This window comes from Piliocolobus tephrosceles, chromosome X, assembly GCF_002776525.5.
Source record: "Piliocolobus tephrosceles isolate RC106 chromosome X, ASM277652v3, whole genome shotgun sequence".
Taxonomy (NCBI): Eukaryota; Metazoa; Chordata; class Mammalia; order Primates; family Cercopithecidae; genus Piliocolobus; species Piliocolobus tephrosceles.
In genome coordinates, this window is record NC_045455.1 from 76,671,302 (window position 1) to 76,687,961 (window position 16,660).

General features: G+C 41.0%; 1 non-coding gene across 1 annotated transcript; it reads left to right on the forward strand.

Moving 5' to 3' along the window:
• The first annotated feature begins 11,751 nt into the window (after positions 1-11,751).
• Positions 11,752-11,844, forward strand: LOC111540539. Its single transcript, XR_002731016.1, has one exon. It is a non-coding gene; the product is annotated as a small nucleolar RNA SNORD116 (small nucleolar RNA).
• The last annotated feature ends 4,816 nt before the right edge of the window (positions 11,845-16,660 follow it).

The following is a 16,660-nucleotide window of genomic DNA, read 5'->3' on the forward strand; positions in this document are numbered from 1 at the left end:
GTTTCCTTTTATTGTTTGTAACCCTACCCCACACCCTTCCTGCTAGAATGTACACTCCTTGAAATCAGGGGCAACTTCTGTCATGTTCAACACTGTTTCCTTCTTAACTAGAACAACAGCTTGCTTATAGTACTCAACAAATATTTATTGAATAAGTGAGCATATAAATGACTCAAGAACACAAGGTTGCTTTAAAAGAAAAACTTATTCTGATGAAAGCTGAAAGAGATGAAAGATTGATTCACTACGTTGGAGTGTCACAGTCAAAAGCTGTCCTTGGTTGGAAGTTGTTTAGCATCTCTTTTCCATTCCACAGAGAGCTTTAGTAAGGAAAACACACTGAAATGAGTACCAAGAATCTGTACCAGTCTCATGTGTGCTGTTAAATTAACAATGACAATGAAAGAAAAAGAATAAGGAGAAGCAGGAGAAAGGGAAGGACAGGAAGGAAGATGAGGAGGAGGAAAAGGAGGAGGGAGATGAAGAGTAGGAGAGGCGGAAGGAAGAGGAAAATTCACTTTTTTTTTTAACATTCTTAATTTTCTATAAAGTTTCTTTGGAAAAATTCCAATCTTGCTTCTCAGCTGAATGGAGAAAGAGGATGTTCAATGCAATGGGCATTCAGCTGGGAAATCAGCAGGCTATCTAACAGTCAATTGTTCAGCGGCAGCTGAGATAAAAAGAACAGGTGAGCGGAACAAAAAATTAGTGGAGAATCTGTGACCTTGACTATTCCAGTTAAATCTGAATACGTATATTCAGATTTACCTCCCTGAAAACTTCCACACTATTGTTAGTTTTAATGGTTAAGCCTCACGTAACAAAAACATCCCAACTCAACTGGATTAAACAATAAGGCAAATTTGTATCCTCATAACAGGAAGTTTAGCTGTAGAGCAGCTCCTGAGTTAGCTATTTCAGAGGCTCCTGATCTCACCAGGCACTTGTTCTCTTCCTATCATTCCTCTATGGCTGTCCTCAGCATGGGGCTTGTCCTCAGGCTAGCACTGCATTGCTGGCTGGCTGTAATAGCTCCAGGCGTCTCATACAGAGCCCTCAACATCCATTAAAAGAAAGTTGTCCATCTTTTTCTGTGCATCTCTTTTTGTCAATGAGGAAGGCTTTCTCAGAATTCCTCTATCAGATTTTTCTTCAGTTCTTATTGGACAGAAATGATGTCTCCTATAACAAATGATTAGCATAAGTACTGCTTCATTGCTTAAGATTATACAAGATTTACCCTTGAGGCAGGTGATATAGTTTGGGTATTCGTCCCCTACAAATATCAGCTTGAAATTTGATCCCCATGTTGAATGTGGGACCTAATGGTAGGTATTTGGGTCATGGGGGTAGATCCCTCATGAATGGCTTGCTGGCATCCTCATGTTCCCTCTCTCACCATGTGAAATGTCTACTCCCTTTTGCCTTCCACCGTAATGGGAAGCTTCCTGAGGTACTTACCAAAAGTGGATGATAGCACCATGCTTCTTGTACAGCCTGCAGAACCATGAGCCAAATAAACCTCTTTTCATTATAAATTATGCAACCTCAGGTATTCCCTCATACAACACAAATGGACGAAGATAGTATGTATGTGATTTCTCTCCTGAAATATGGATATGTGAACAAAATCAGAGTACTTCTTCCAAGAAACAGGTTGGGGAATGAATTTTGAGTTGGCAAATAACAGGTATTGACACGCATCCTTCCTGTGCTCTTTTTCAATTCTTACCTTTCCTCATTTTTGCCTAACACAGATGAAGCTGATATTCCCATTCCTTGAGTAGGTACTTGATATATGAGTCTAATTCAGAAGAGGAGTAGCGGTTGGACCCATAGATCTTGGAGTTATCTGTATAAAGATGGAATTTAAAGTGAAGAGACTGAATTAGATGACCTGTAAGTGTGAAAGAGAAGAGGTCCAAGGATTGAGCCTTAAGGCATTCCAATGTTTAGAGATCAGATGTTTAAATGAAACATCAAAGGAGACTGAGAAAGAGAAACCAAAGTGATAGGAAACTAAGAGTGTGGTATCTTAGAAGTCAAATGAAGAAATAGTTTCTGGGAGGCAAGAGCAGTCAGTTATGTCAATTATAGTTTAAATAGTATGACTAAATTTTAACTACTGGATTTAGCAATGTTGAGGTCATTAAGTTGAGAGGCAAAGAAGAAAGCATGACCAGAGTGAGCTTGAGAGAGAATGGACAGAGAATTAGGAGACATCAAGTGTAACCAACTGTATTAAAGAGTTTTGCTATAAAGGGTAGGAGAGAAATGGCACAGTATGTGGGACAGCACCTGATGAAAATCTTTCAAAAGGCGGAGTTGGGAAGCTGACTCTTCAGGAAAGACAAGAGACAATTTCTGGGCAATATCTTCAAGTAGAATCCAGGGAATGGAATTCCATTTTCATGTGCAAGTACAGGGGTTGACGTTGTTGAGAAGCCAGGATAGTACATCCACATTTAAAAGGAGAGAAAGTGGAATGTACCATCTCATATGCAGTCAGTCACACATGATGGGAGCACTTGTGGAACCCTCCTTCTGATTGCTTTAATTTTCTCAATTAAATAGTAAGCAAGTTATTAGGTGAGAGGAAGGATGGAAGGGATAATGAACATTTGAGGAAAGTAACAAAATATGAAACAATTTTCAAGAAATGTAGAAAGTAGAAATATACAGTGTGGTTAACTTGTTTACCTGGATGTTGCTATATATAGAATTCCAAGCTACAGATAAAGAGTCTAAAATAAGCTCATCTGGGCTTATAATGTACAATGGTAATTAATCTGAGTTTATGAGTTTCCAGAAAAACAAGTTACACTATCTCAGAAGTAGTTGGGAAACCCCCTATGTAAGAGAGGAAAACTGCTGCAATCTTCATCCAAAGTAGCTTTCCAGCCCCAACATTTATTTTAGTCTTAGACAATTGAAGATTTATGCTAACAAGATAAGTCATGTTAGCATGATCTCTTCCAAACTCACTTCCCAGGGAGCTCTGGGCATTAACATTCTCAGACATGTGTCAGACCTCTCTGGTAAAGAGAGAGCTCTGACCACAGCTCTGTATGAATTGGTTACCTGGATACGTATCAGAATGATTAAAACCATGGGCTCCGATGCCACCTACACTAGAATCCTGACTCCCCTTCTTTCACTGTGTGGCTTGAGTTAGCCACCTAACTTCACTATGCCTCTTTCTTCATCTATAATTGGGGATAAAAATAAGGTCGTTATGAGTGTTATTGAATGAAGTAATCAAGTAAAGCATTCAGAACAGTGCCAGCACGCAATAAGAGCTCATAAATATTAACTGCTTTTATGATTGTCAGCGTTGTTCAAAACTAAGAGGTACCTGGAATTGGGAACCTGGGAGAATAAATCAAGGACTGGCCCTGCCTAGCTGTGAAGATCATGACTGGGGTGGAGGTCACATGAGCTCTGGTGCTTAAAGTCCAAAAGAAATTATTTTGCACGGGGCTTTCAACACAAAGCTGTTAATTTAAAAATAACAATAGCACTGAGTTAATTATACATAAGTATACATAATAGTTTTATGTAGCTATATTTACACATGTCGATGTCATTTAATCTTCATGTGAGAGAATTTCCCTGGATAGGAATTGGCATAATCTTGCTACTGCAGATGAGAAGCAACATCTCATCCTGGGGAGCTCTGTGTGCCCTGTTCCTTGGTTTCTCCAAGAAGCTAGCTGGACTGGCTAACTTCCCTTACTTTTCACACTGTCTCCAGAAGCTTGCTGGCTGCAGGGACTGCTAAGACTTCCTCTCCACTTCTCATGTTCAAGGTGTTCTGTCTTTATTGCTTCTAGTCTGCAACTATTTGTCTTTTATCTTTCATGTCTCTCTCTTTTTTTTTTTTTTTTTTGCATTTCTGCAGATGTCCAGTGCATTTGGTCTTTTTCTGAGTGGAAAAGACCTCTCCTCTCTGTTTAGGTTCAGTCAGGAAAACACAATTCTCATTTAATTTCTTACTCCTAGCTCTGCAACTTCAAGAGTAAAAGGCAATGTGACTGGGGTACCTGGAGCCTCAGTATCTGCTTGTTGCTCTGTATTTAAAGTGCATCGGTTTTATCAAAGGTATATCTTCTAAACTATTTTATCCTAAAATAAACAGATATATTACGCTAAATGCTCATAATTTTTTTGAATATGAAACCCAAGATACCAAGAAATTCCACTTCATAAAGTTAACTATGTCAAACAATATTCCAGGTATCCGTTCACTAGCTTCTGCCATTAGGCATACCTAGGTGGAAATCTGGGGGGAAGGACTTTGTTATATTTAGTACCTAGAGTGCTTCCCTGTCCAAAATTATTAAATGGCTACCATTGCCTTAAGATAAAGCCCAAACCTCTTGACACAGCTCAGAGAGCCCTCCATCATCTGGCTCCATCTACTTCTCTAATCCCATTTCTTCCCACTTGCCAATCTCTTTTCACATGCTACTCTCCAGCTCTATTGAATTCCTTCTTCCAAATGACCTGTAACTTTCCTGTGTCCTGGATCATGACTTCCTCACATTGCATGTGGTTAATTTCTTCTGGCCTTTAACTTACTCATCTCCTTCTCGGGAAGTGTGTCTGGTTTACTTCCACTGCCTAGATGTTCTCCGAGCAACTTGCCCCTTCCTTTGTCACACCACTTCCCATACTTTATTTGATTTCATATACATTTATCTGTCTTCCACTCAACAATCTTGTGTTCCACTTGTTCAATATTGTATCCCTAGCTTAACACTATATCCTGAGCTTCTTACACAATGCTTGATACAGAAAACTAAATGCCTGTATATGGGTGAGTTTCTTTTTGCTGGACTCATTTTCCTTCTTGTCACACTATCTACTTGCTTTTCTTTCTTACGGAATTTGTCTCAGCATTCACCTCACAAGTCAAATGTTTTTTAGGATCACCTAACCCTAAGAACAATTCCATCCATTTCAGTTTTCTAAAGGACTCCTCCTTAATCACTGGGTTTTAGGGTCAGGTGATTACCATCTCTATTAATTCTTCGCATTTTGTCATGGCTGCCTCAGGAATTCCACTCTCTCTGCAGTCTCTTAGGAGTCTACAGGTAATAAGGAACTCTCAGGCCTCTTGTATCAGCACGCTGGGAGAGGTTATTCTCTCTGGAGTTGGGAAGAGGCCACTTGAAAAGTTATGCTCATAGGAAATAAGGAGCCCTTTTTCATTTTAATTTTTATGAACTTAGCTATAAGGAATCCTGGGCTAACTTTTCAAAATGCCCTGCCTTCACTCTTCTAAGCTCAGGTTCTGAAGCAAATACTTGTTGATTCGGGCCTGCTAGGTTGTTCTCACTCTAATCAAATCCTTTAGGATCCTCATTTTTAAGAGCAGAGAAGGTCTAAAGTTAGTTTTGATCTCCCTGAGCAGAGGGTTCCTGGCACACACATACTGATGTATGTCGATGGTGGGTCATGGGGAGTAGAGAATGTGTATAACAAAGAGGAACTGAACAATGGTAACACTGTAACACAGGTGGTACAGAGACAATTTAGAGCGGTGAAGGAGAAGAGTGAACTTGGATCCAGTCTGGACTGATACTGAATTCAATAAACAAAATCTGGTGAATGCAACTTAGAATATTCAGGGAAGTGATGAGCCTCAAAGTCAAGTCAATAGCAAGCAGTTTTATTTTTTCTGGAATGGAATGACATAGGTTGAAACAAGACCCCAACCAATTACTTAGGTATAGGAAAATGGCCCATCTTTTCCAGAGTGTGGGATAGCTAGAATTAGATAGATCATTAAGGAACTAGCAAGTCAGGCTGGGATTCCGGGAAGACCTCTCATCCCAGTAATATACTGTAATATGAGCCAGGATGTATTATTCAGAGCCTAGACAGAACCTTCAGGGAACTGGTTCCACTGATATGAAAATGCTGAAAAAGCGAAAAGCAACCAGTAGGTAATGGGAGTGGTAGAGGAGTGGGGTGTTGGTGGGGACAGTAAGAAGCAATTTCCATCCCTTGAGGAAGGAAGAGGGAAGGAGAAGTAGCCAGAACTAGGATCTCCTACAATGGGTCCCAAGGAGCTATTCCCAGGGTTTCTGGTCACAAGATTGGACAGATATGGTAGAAAATGGTGTGAATGCACTTGGTAAGTATACTCTAGACACACTAGGAATGGTTAAGCACAGATCAAAACTAAATCTAGGCTTCATTTGCTCTTGAAATGAGGAACCCAAGAGATTTGGTCAATATTAGAACCAATGTATAGTCCTGAACCAGCGGAAGATGAAGCACCTTCAGAACCTCATCTTAGAAGAGTTGAGGCAGGGAATATCTTGAAAATTTGGCATTGGATGATGAACATTATATGTTAATCTAAGATACATGAGATGACAAAAAGGCAGAACATAGAAAAGGGGCTAGGCAGGGTACCTGGAGGATGCTTTTATGTAGGCAATTAGAGCAGTCAGAAAAAGAGAGAAAATATGGTCAGAAAGGTAACAATTGGTTCAAAAAACACAGGTTCTAGGAAGACAAAGGAGAAAAGAATTGAAGCAGTGGAGCAAGGTTAATAAGTTCCCTCGAAGAGTTAGAGGAGAATTGAGAAAATACCATTGCATTTGGTGTCCTTGTTTTGATTGTCAACCTTTGGAAAGAAAGTTTCCATGGAGTGATGAGGACAAAATCTACTGCCCTGGTTTGACAAAATATTATGTTGTAGAAAGTGTAAACAGTTTGTGTCGACTTCTCTTCTAAGGAACTGACTGTGATAGAAAGGAGAAAAGCAGGTTAGAATTTGAAAATAAGCAGTGTCAGTGAAAGCCATGAGAAAGATTGATCACATATGTAATCTGAGGAAAGGATATATTGGAAATAAAGAATATAAGCATTCAAAAAAAAAAAAAAAAAAGGAAGGAATTAAGTATAGAATAGAAAGATGCCAAAAAACAACAATCCATCAACGGCTCAAACCTGAATTTATTCTCCTAAGAAAACTGTTGAGCTATGCCTTTGGTGGAGGTAGTTAGCGATCCTTACTCAATATCCCAGCAAATCATTCTCTTTTTACCTGGAAAGAGCAGAAAGTTGACCTACCTTCAAGAGAGAGCCCCAGGTGTTATCATGGAGGGAAACTGTTTCTCCCCACCTGATAGAAAAATACAAATACATGCAGAGAGAATGAATATAATCATCTCACTCTTAAGCAACTTTTGTTAGCTGTTTAATTCTCAAGTCATTCAAGTCTAGCAACTGTCCTGACCAGTCCAGTGAAACTACACTTGCAAAATCATCAGTGATTTTCATGTTACTAAAGTCAATAGAGGGTTTTCTGTCTTCGGCTCACCAGAAGCATTGGCTTACCACTCCTAGCTTCCATGACAACACCCCTCTGGTTCTCCTTCTACCTAGAGCTTTCCTTCCCCTCCCTTCCCTTCCCTGTTCTCCACTACCTCGTCTCATTCTTTGTCTTTTTAATGACTCATCATTTTCTATCCAAATCTTAAATGTTGGAATTCCTTGGTACATTGTCCTAGGCTCTATTCTAAGACATGGCTTTAAATACCATTATAAGCCAATAGAGATTATAAATACCTTTAGATGCCATTTATATATAACAGCTCCAACCCAGGTCTTTCCTCTGAGTTCCAGCTATAAGACTTACTTAACATCTCCAGCTACGTGTTCATATTAACACCCTAACTTCCCATCCCCCCAAAACTGTTTCTCTCCAGTTTTTCCTATCTCAGTAAAGGGCGTCATTATTCACCAGGTTGTTTAAGCCGGACACCTAGAAGTCATGCTGGATTCTTCTTTAACAACTTCCAGATCCAATTCAACAGCACATATTAATTTCTCCTCCAAAATGTAGTCAAATAAAAATGTTTGACTTTTATTCTTCTTCTTTTCACTGCCATCACCATCTCACACCGTGACTATTGCAATGATGATCTAACTAGTCTAACTATGTCAGGTGGATTTGGGCTTCAACTTATAGGACACTCAATTCAAAAGGTTTAAATAATGAGAATATTTATTATCTTGCATAACAAAATATTCATAGATTGAGCTGAGCATTCCCTAGGTTTTCAAATTAGTAGCTCAAATATGCCATCAAAAAAATGAATTTCCTTCTCTTTTACTGCTTTGTTCCCATGGGACTTAGGGAATCAAGGGGAACCAATGCAAACCTGAAATTCATGCTGCTTGCTGTGTCATAAGAAAGTACTTTGTCTGTGACCCAGGATTCTTATGTCTTCTGTCAACCTCCATGAAACTGTGGCAATCTGACTTGTGAGCTTGCAAGAAGGGCAAGCTCTCAGATCCCTTCCCAGGTTATGGCCCCTAGAGTCCCTGTTACCATGCACTTGTAGTTATACTTCTGTTATTGCTTGTGGAATTATTCTCTGATGCTGGCAACTTGCTTGAACTACCTCTGCAACCATGCCCTGTCCACACCTGCTAAACAGGACTTTCTCCAGGTCCTGAATCTCATGACCAATTTCCAACATTTTGGAATTTTCAGGCAAGTCAAATTCCAGACAAACCCTGGGCCCAATCTTATGCCCAAACTGTGCCCAATCTTATGCACAGTATCATTTTACTAACCAAATTACATCATAACTAAGTTATTAACATATTACCAATGAGGATACCCTGGCATCCAAATGTAATCATTAAGTGGTCCGATGTCCACATTTGAACCTTCATTGCTGTGGGTGGTCTTGTTAAAGAAAAACAGAAAGCCAGTTACCTTTTCTGACCCACAGTCCTCTGGTTTTGTTAAACATTCATGAATTGTGATTGGACTACAAGATGGATGTAAAGCGAGGGCCAGTCTCTGAGGCCACACGGAAAGCTTGGAAAATGCAAGACAACCGTGTTAATTGAATTAAGACGAGGGAATATTGCCATCACCACTTTGCCATACATATTCCAGACACAGCACAGAGCTTCCCAGATGACAAGAACAGATGTCACACAAGCAATGGTGTCATAATCATGTGAAATCATTTGTGTGCAAACTATTTAACAGTTAACACTAGGGCAGTGATAGCTTGTGTAGTCATTAAGGTTACAGGTCTAAATGAAATTGTCACCCTTTTAGAGTTTGCTTCATATCTAATAGCAATATTCATCAAATAGATGAGAATATTAACTACAATTAGAAAAATGGCATCTCACCCTTACATTACTTTATAAGTTACAAATCTCTTTTCACATTAGTTGTTATATGTTATCCTCACAACAACTCTTTGAGACAAGTACTCTTAACTCCGTTTTATAACCAAAAAAAGGAGGAGGCTCAACCCTAGAACTTAGCAATTTGACAAAACTCAGCAAAAGCACACTTATGCATTTTAAATATGCACATTTTCCATCAGAATAAAAAATGGTAAGTAAATATTCAACTCTAGTTAATGCTATATATGCTGAAGTATTTAGGGGCTGTATACTAATATCTGCAAATTTACTTTGAAACCCATCAAAAATGTAAGTGGATCAGTGAATGGATAGAGTGATGGATACATGAATAGATATGTGATAAAGAAAATGTTAATGATTAAGTTTAAATGGTGGGATTATGGGTGTTCACTGTAAAAGTCTTTAAGCTTTGCCATTTGTTTGAACATTTTCATAAAATGTTTTGGAGAAAACTGGAGGCTTAAAGAAATTAAATGACTGTCTTCATGTTACAACCTGAGGCTGGACTGAGACCCAAATCCAGTTCATCTGATCCTAATTCCCATGCCTAACATGAGCATTTTAGAAAACTATTATTGTTCAGTGTTTAAGGGAAAGCAGTAGTGCAGGTAAGCACTAAATTCTGGTTAACTAAGAGCTCTGCAAAACCAGGGTGATCTACCATAAAAGGGATGATATGTAAGTAAGGAGAATGCATTTTTAAATCCCATACTGATTCATCTCAGAGAGTTTTGTCCCTTTTATAGTAGTCCCTTTAGGGTGTTTGACATTTATAGTAATGATGCTGTCTTGCTCAGCGTATTGTTGCCCCTCTTTCGGGAGCACTTTCAGAACTTAAAATACATCATGTATTCTCAGTGATCACAAACCTTTGTCCAAAGGTTTAAAAAAGTTAAAGGTTTAAAGATTAAAAGATCCAAATGTCAGCAGAAGCCCAGTCAGGTGAATGAAACTCAAGGTTTACAATGTCATTTCTGTGCAAAGCTAACAAGTAACTCCAGGGCCTTGGATACTTTTTTGTTTGGTTGGTTGGTGAATTTTGTATTTTAAAATGAGGTATGCCCTCTAAACTAACAAAACTATTTTTCTTGTATGACACAAAAATTATCTCTGAAACCTACTCTGTGCCAGGGCAGGTCAGTGGCGGAGTCCTTCCTGTGCCTCCCCCATCCTAGCACTTACTGGTCCTCATGACAGTCCCATGTTTAACAGCTGCCTTCTCCAATAGACTGGACACTCCAAAAGCACAGAGACCCTAGAAACTGTCTCACCATACCCCCGCAACGCAGTGCCTTTGTTTTTATTTATAAACAATTATTAAAGAGTGAGTCCATGAATGAATAAGTCAACTGATGGACTAATCATGTCGACTGATTCGAGAACTGACCTGACCGTATCTTGAGTATATCTGGCCTAACATTTCTACTGCAGTTTAATTTGTTTGGTATGATGTCCCATACATGGAATTCTATGCAGCAACTGAAAAGTAGCAACACCATATGTACAGGTAACAGGTTTTCTGTGGATTTTTTTTTTCCTGCCTTTTAATTACCATTAATACTTCTTGGCTACCATTCTTGAGTTCTCTAAGTAGACAGTTTCATCTATCGTAAAAAGAAATCTTACTTTTCTATATTTGCCTCTTTTATTTTTTCGTTTCTCTACATTTTCTCTACTTTCTGGTACACATCTCACTGAGATAAGTAACAAGGTAGCCTGAACCCCTCAGTCTTGGCGCTTTCAACTTTTCTACTAAATATAATGGTAATTCTTGGGCTAAGTACATAGTGTTTATTGTGGCCGTGAATAAATTTGTCTTTAATACACTTTTAGAGTTTTACTGATTAATGGATTCTGAGTATTACTGGATTTCTTCTCACTATGTTTTAAGCTTGTGATATGCACTGTTTCATGTTACTGACTACTGTGATGAAGTAGCCAAGATCCAAATTATGTGTTTTGCTGCAATGAAAATAATAATACGTACTCTCCAGATTACTGTGAAGTTGGGAGAAAACTGACAAGCAGATCACCTGAAAGTGCTGGTTACGTGGTAGACGCTGGTGAGAGATTCCCATTGCCTTTCTTGGATTTTGCTCAGTTCTAGAGAACTGTGTTGGCTCCTCCCCATGCATCTGGGCACCCAGATCCTGCCCCTGCTCAGGTATTGCCTTTGCATTTCCATTTCCTGGTTTGGCATATCTCTGGGTCCTGGGATTCCTCATCTTCCTTCATCCCTGGCTCAGAGTTGGCTTCTTTTCAGACTGTGGCTCTGGCTCTGGCTGTGCTGGGACTTAGCTCCTCCTCTACTTACACACAGCCCCTTTCCCCAAACCCACTCCCACCCCACCCTCCCGCCCCCAACCATGGATCTCCCTAGAGCTCTCTGCCCCCACAGTTCTGTGCTGCTGCCACTTGACATCAGACGCCAATAGTGGCTTCTTGCCAGACATGCCAACTGGGTTTAAACCCTTGGGTTTGACAACAAAGAAGAGAAAGGAATTGTTTACAACAAGAAGTTAGGCCAAAAACTGAATTTTAGGAATTCATTTGAGATTGATGTTGTCACCCCCATAAAACCACTCCTTAGGAAATCTGAACAAAATGAGTGAAAACTTACTAGTGGTTCTCATTGAGGCTGGGCCCCAGGATTCTGACGTTGATTCAGGATCAGGAAATTCACTTCTGTGGGGGTGCCCTGGTCCGTCCTGGTTTCCAGTTGACTGCAGCCAGCTGCTTCCACAGCAGGAGGAATTTCCTCCGTGGTGCTGGGGGCCCATGACCTGAGGCGGGGGGGAGAGATCCCAGCAGACGTGTTCCACACGGACCATCCGTGAGAATGGCTGACCCCCACCTGAATGACTTGCTGCTGCAGCTGGACCGTGAGGCTGACCTCCCCAGCGGTGTGGTGCTGGGGTCGCTGCACCTGCAGAATGCTACAGTGGGAGCCGGCACCAGCTGCCAGGTCACTGGTGGGGGTACCCAGCAGAGAGGGAGGCATCTCTCATGCTCCCCAGGGGTTGTCAATGTGATGGTGACCCCTGAGGTGGAAAAATTCATTAAAAATGAATAATATCTCAAAACCAGTACAGGCAACTCCCAGGTACGAAGCCTAATTGAATGCGACTTTTTAAGAACCAGTTTAGTCCTGAGTTAGAGGTGGCAGAAATCTTCACACTACTTGCAAATCAGCTGCAGTGCTTTAGCCAACTTCTGCAGTGTTCTAAGTTCTATTAAAGCTTACACTGAAAATGCTTAGTTAACAAATGTACTTTATCAATACAATACAGATAAATGTTCACCTACTATTTTTAGGCAATAGCTGGGCAACCCACTGTGTTCCCTTCATCATTTGAGCTACTGAGCTGCTAGAAGTCTGTACTCTAGTAAGAAAAAAAAACATTTTTTACTCAGGTTTCTGATATAGCCATTTTATATCCCTCCTTCCTTTACTGTCTTAGTCTTGTCATTTAATAATTGCATTATTACATAAAAACAATCACTTGGGGTCTTCATTGTGTTGCATTTGCGTAGTTTTTAAAAAGAAGGAAAAAAAGTAATTTTCCCTTTTACCCTCCCTATGGAAAGGCTAGCAAGGCCTTAGGGGTTGAGTTCTGAAGTTTACTGTCTTTAGGGGAATTTGCAGTTATTTTGTATTTCAAGGACTAAAGCTCTAAATAATCCACCCACCCCACTGCCATGCTGCCCCAATACTGTGTTTGGAAATGCTCAGCACTTTTGAAAAAGACAAAAAAGTAGATGAGCATCTGGACCGGAGACTTGTGCTTTGACTGATAAGGATAAAAGACAGCATAAGTGATATTGCTTTTCCAAGCCCTCTGAACTGGGAGACAAGAGAGGGGACTATGGGTAGCAGACACCTGTAAACACCTGTAGGCTCCAGTAACCCCTCCTGCATAGCACCCCAAAGGTGGTAGGTCCTCAGATAAAGGTGACGGTATACATACCAAGTGCCTTGGTCCTGTCAACTGAAGAATGACCAGGCTCATGCATTTGGAAAGGAGGGTTTTATTACTCATAAAGGGTTGCAGCCTGCAAGGTGACCATTCGAACAGGCTGGGAAAGCATAGCTTCTGGCAGAAGCCAGAAACAGACAGACACCTGGAAGGCGGGGGCAAAGGGAACAGTAACAGAGTGACTAAAACATGCACATGTGTAATTGAGTTTCACGCCCCTTCATGAGTCACATGTGCAAAAAATGGCAGCATTAGCATGATCTAAGGGTGGAGTTTCTGGCCATTTGACATTAAAAAGTGAAGCAGAGAACATGATAATCATCGCTGTGCATCCTCCATAGACTAGACAGAACTCATATGGGTTGGAGGTCACTTATCAGGAAGGAACGCTGGCTAGTTGTTTTGCTGTCAAAACCACAAAATGGAGGGGCAGCATTAGGCTGTTGGTGGGTATCAGCTTGAGTCTTCCCGAAGGGCTGATTTCTGTTAAACCGTTAGGGAAGGAAGTCTAATGGTGGTTAGCCAACGAGGGTGTTTAAGGAGGCATGTTCAACCTCCCATCCCACCGTGGCTGGGAACTCAGCTTCCAAGGTTTCCCTGGGGTCTTCTTAGCCAAGAGGGGGTCTGTTCGGTCTATAGGGGGACTGATGATTTTATTTTTATTCTCATCCTGAAAAACAGCAGAGTGTCTACATGGTAGAGCCCAGAATGAAAGAACAAGTCACTGTAGGGGTATCTCTGCAATCCTCATTAAACATCAGAGCCCACAAGGCAGGTTTTGGATTATTTCTGAAGCTAATCATAGAGTAACACTCCATCAACTGGGAACCCGACTCCTTCCTGTGTTGCTGGAACAGAGTTCTATAAGCTAATAGAGGTAAGGAAAATATACAAATTAATATTTGGTTTTGTGTGTCTTACAAAATCTTGCTCAAAGACAGATTTTGCTTGCTATTTGGAAAAAGAAAACCTAAGATTTCTTTCATTCAAATGGTTCAGCAATTTCACACTCATATAACTGGATTTACCTTTTATTTTATCCACACTTTATAATATTGTAAATTACCATACAGTCCTTTTAGGAAATACATAAGCTATAAATAAGTAGAAGATAAGCAAGTTTGAATGCTTTGCTTGTATCTCCCTAGAATTTCTAAGGCATTCAGTTTATGAGGCTTTGACTTGTAAATATAATGCATAGTTCAACTGTTTGATCTGAGGCACAAAACTTCAATCAGGCAGAAGGATAACAAAGCTTCAGCTTTCCATTTCTATCACTGCCTCTTTACTCAGTATTTTCTCGAAAAGGGAAGGTTCCAAGATGGCAGAATAAGAACAGCTGCAGTCTATAGCTCCCAGCGTGAGCAATGCAGAAGATGGGTGATTTCTGCATTTCCAACAGAGGTACCAGGTTCATCTCACTGGGGCTTGTCAGACAGTGAGTGCAGCCCACGGAGTGTGAGCTGAAGCAGGGTGGGGCATCGCCTCACCAGGGAAGTGCAAGGGGTCAGGGAATTCCCTTTCCTAGCCAAGGGAAGCCGTGACAGATGGTATCTGGAAAATCAGGACACTCCCACCGTAATACTGTGCTTTTCCAACAGTCTTAGCAAATGGCACACCAGACGATTATATCCCATGCCTGGCTGGGAAGGTCCCACGCCCACGGAGCCTCTCTCACTGCTAGCACAGCAGTCTGAGATTGAACTGCAAGGCCACAGCGAGGCTGGAGAGGGGGGTCTGCCATTGCTGAAGCTAGAGTAGGTAAACAAAGTGGCCAGGGAAGCTGTAACTGGGTGGAGCCCACTGCAGCTCAAGGAGGCCTGCCTGCTTCTGTAGACTCCACCTCTGGGGGCAGGCTATAGCTGAACAAAAGGCAGCAGAAACTTCTGCAGACTTAAACGTCCCTGTCTGACAGCTTTGAAGAGAGCAGTGGTTCTCCCAGCATGGCGCTTGAGATCTGAGAATGGACAGACTGCCTCCTCAAGTGGGTCCCTGACTCCCGAGTAGCCTAAATGGGAGACATCTCCCAGTAGCGGCTGACTGACACCTCATACAGCCAGGTGCCCCTCTGAGACGAAGCTTCCAGAGGATGTCTGTCAGCAACATTTGCCGTGCTGCTATATTTGCTGTTCTGCAGCCTCCGCTGGTGATACACAGGCAAACAGGTTCTGGAGTGGACCTCCAGCAAACTCCAACAGACCTGCAACTGAGGGTCCTGACTGTTAGAAGGAAAACTAACAAACAGAAAGGACATCCATACCAAAACCCCAACTGTATGTCACCATCATCAAAGACCAAAGGTAGATAAAACCACAAAGATGGGGAGAAACCAGAGCAGAAAAGCTGAAAATTCTACAAATCAGAGTACCTGTTCTCCTCCAATGGAACGCAGCTGCTCCCCAGCAACAGAACAAAGCTGAATGGAGAATGACTTTGACAAGTTGAGAGAAGAAAGCTTCAGACGATTGGTAATAACAAACTCCTCCGAGCTAAAGGAGGATGTTCGAACCCATCGCAAAGAGCTAAAAACCTTGAAAAAAGGTAAGACAAATGGCTAACTAGAATAAACAGTGTAGAGAAGACCTTAAATGACCTGATGGAGCTGAAAACTATGGCACGAGAACTATGTTATGCATGCACAAGCTTCAGTAGCTGATTCCATCAAGTGGAAAAAGGGTATCAGTGATTGAAGATCAAATGAATGAAATGAAGCGAGAAGAGAAGTTTAGAGAAAAAAGAGTAAAAAGAAACAAACAAAGCTTCCAAGAAATATGGGACTATGTGAAAAGACCAAATCTACGTCTGACTGGTGTACCTGAAAGTGACAGGGAGAATGGAATCAAGTTGGAAAACACTCCTCAGGATATTATCCCTGAGAATTTCCCCAACCTAGCAAGGCAGGCCAACATTCAGATTCCCACAAAGGGAAGCCCATCAGACTAACAGCAGATCTCTTGGCAGAAACTCTACAAGCCAGAAGAGAGTGGGGGCCAATATTCAACATCCCTAAAGAAAATAAATTTCAACCCAGAATTTCATATCCAGCCAAACTAAGCTTCATAAGTGAAGGAAAAATAAAATCTTTTACAGACAAGCAAATGCTAAGAGATTTTGTCACCACCAGGCCTGCCTTACAAGAGCTCCTGAAGGAAGCACTAAACATGGAAAGAAACAACCGGTACCAGCCACTGCAAAAACATGCCAAATTGTAAAGACCATCAATGCTAGGAAGAAACTGCATCAACTAATGAGCAAAATAACCAGCTAACGTCATAATGACAGCATCAAATTCACAATAACAATATTAACCTTAAATGTAAATGAGCTAAATGCTCCAATTAAAAGACACTGACTGGCAAATTGGATAAAGAGTCAAGACCCATCAGTGTGCTGTATTCAGGAGGCCCATCTCACATGCAGAGACACACAAAGGCTCAAAATAAAGGAATGGAGGAAGATCTACCAAGCAAATGGAAAGCAAAAAA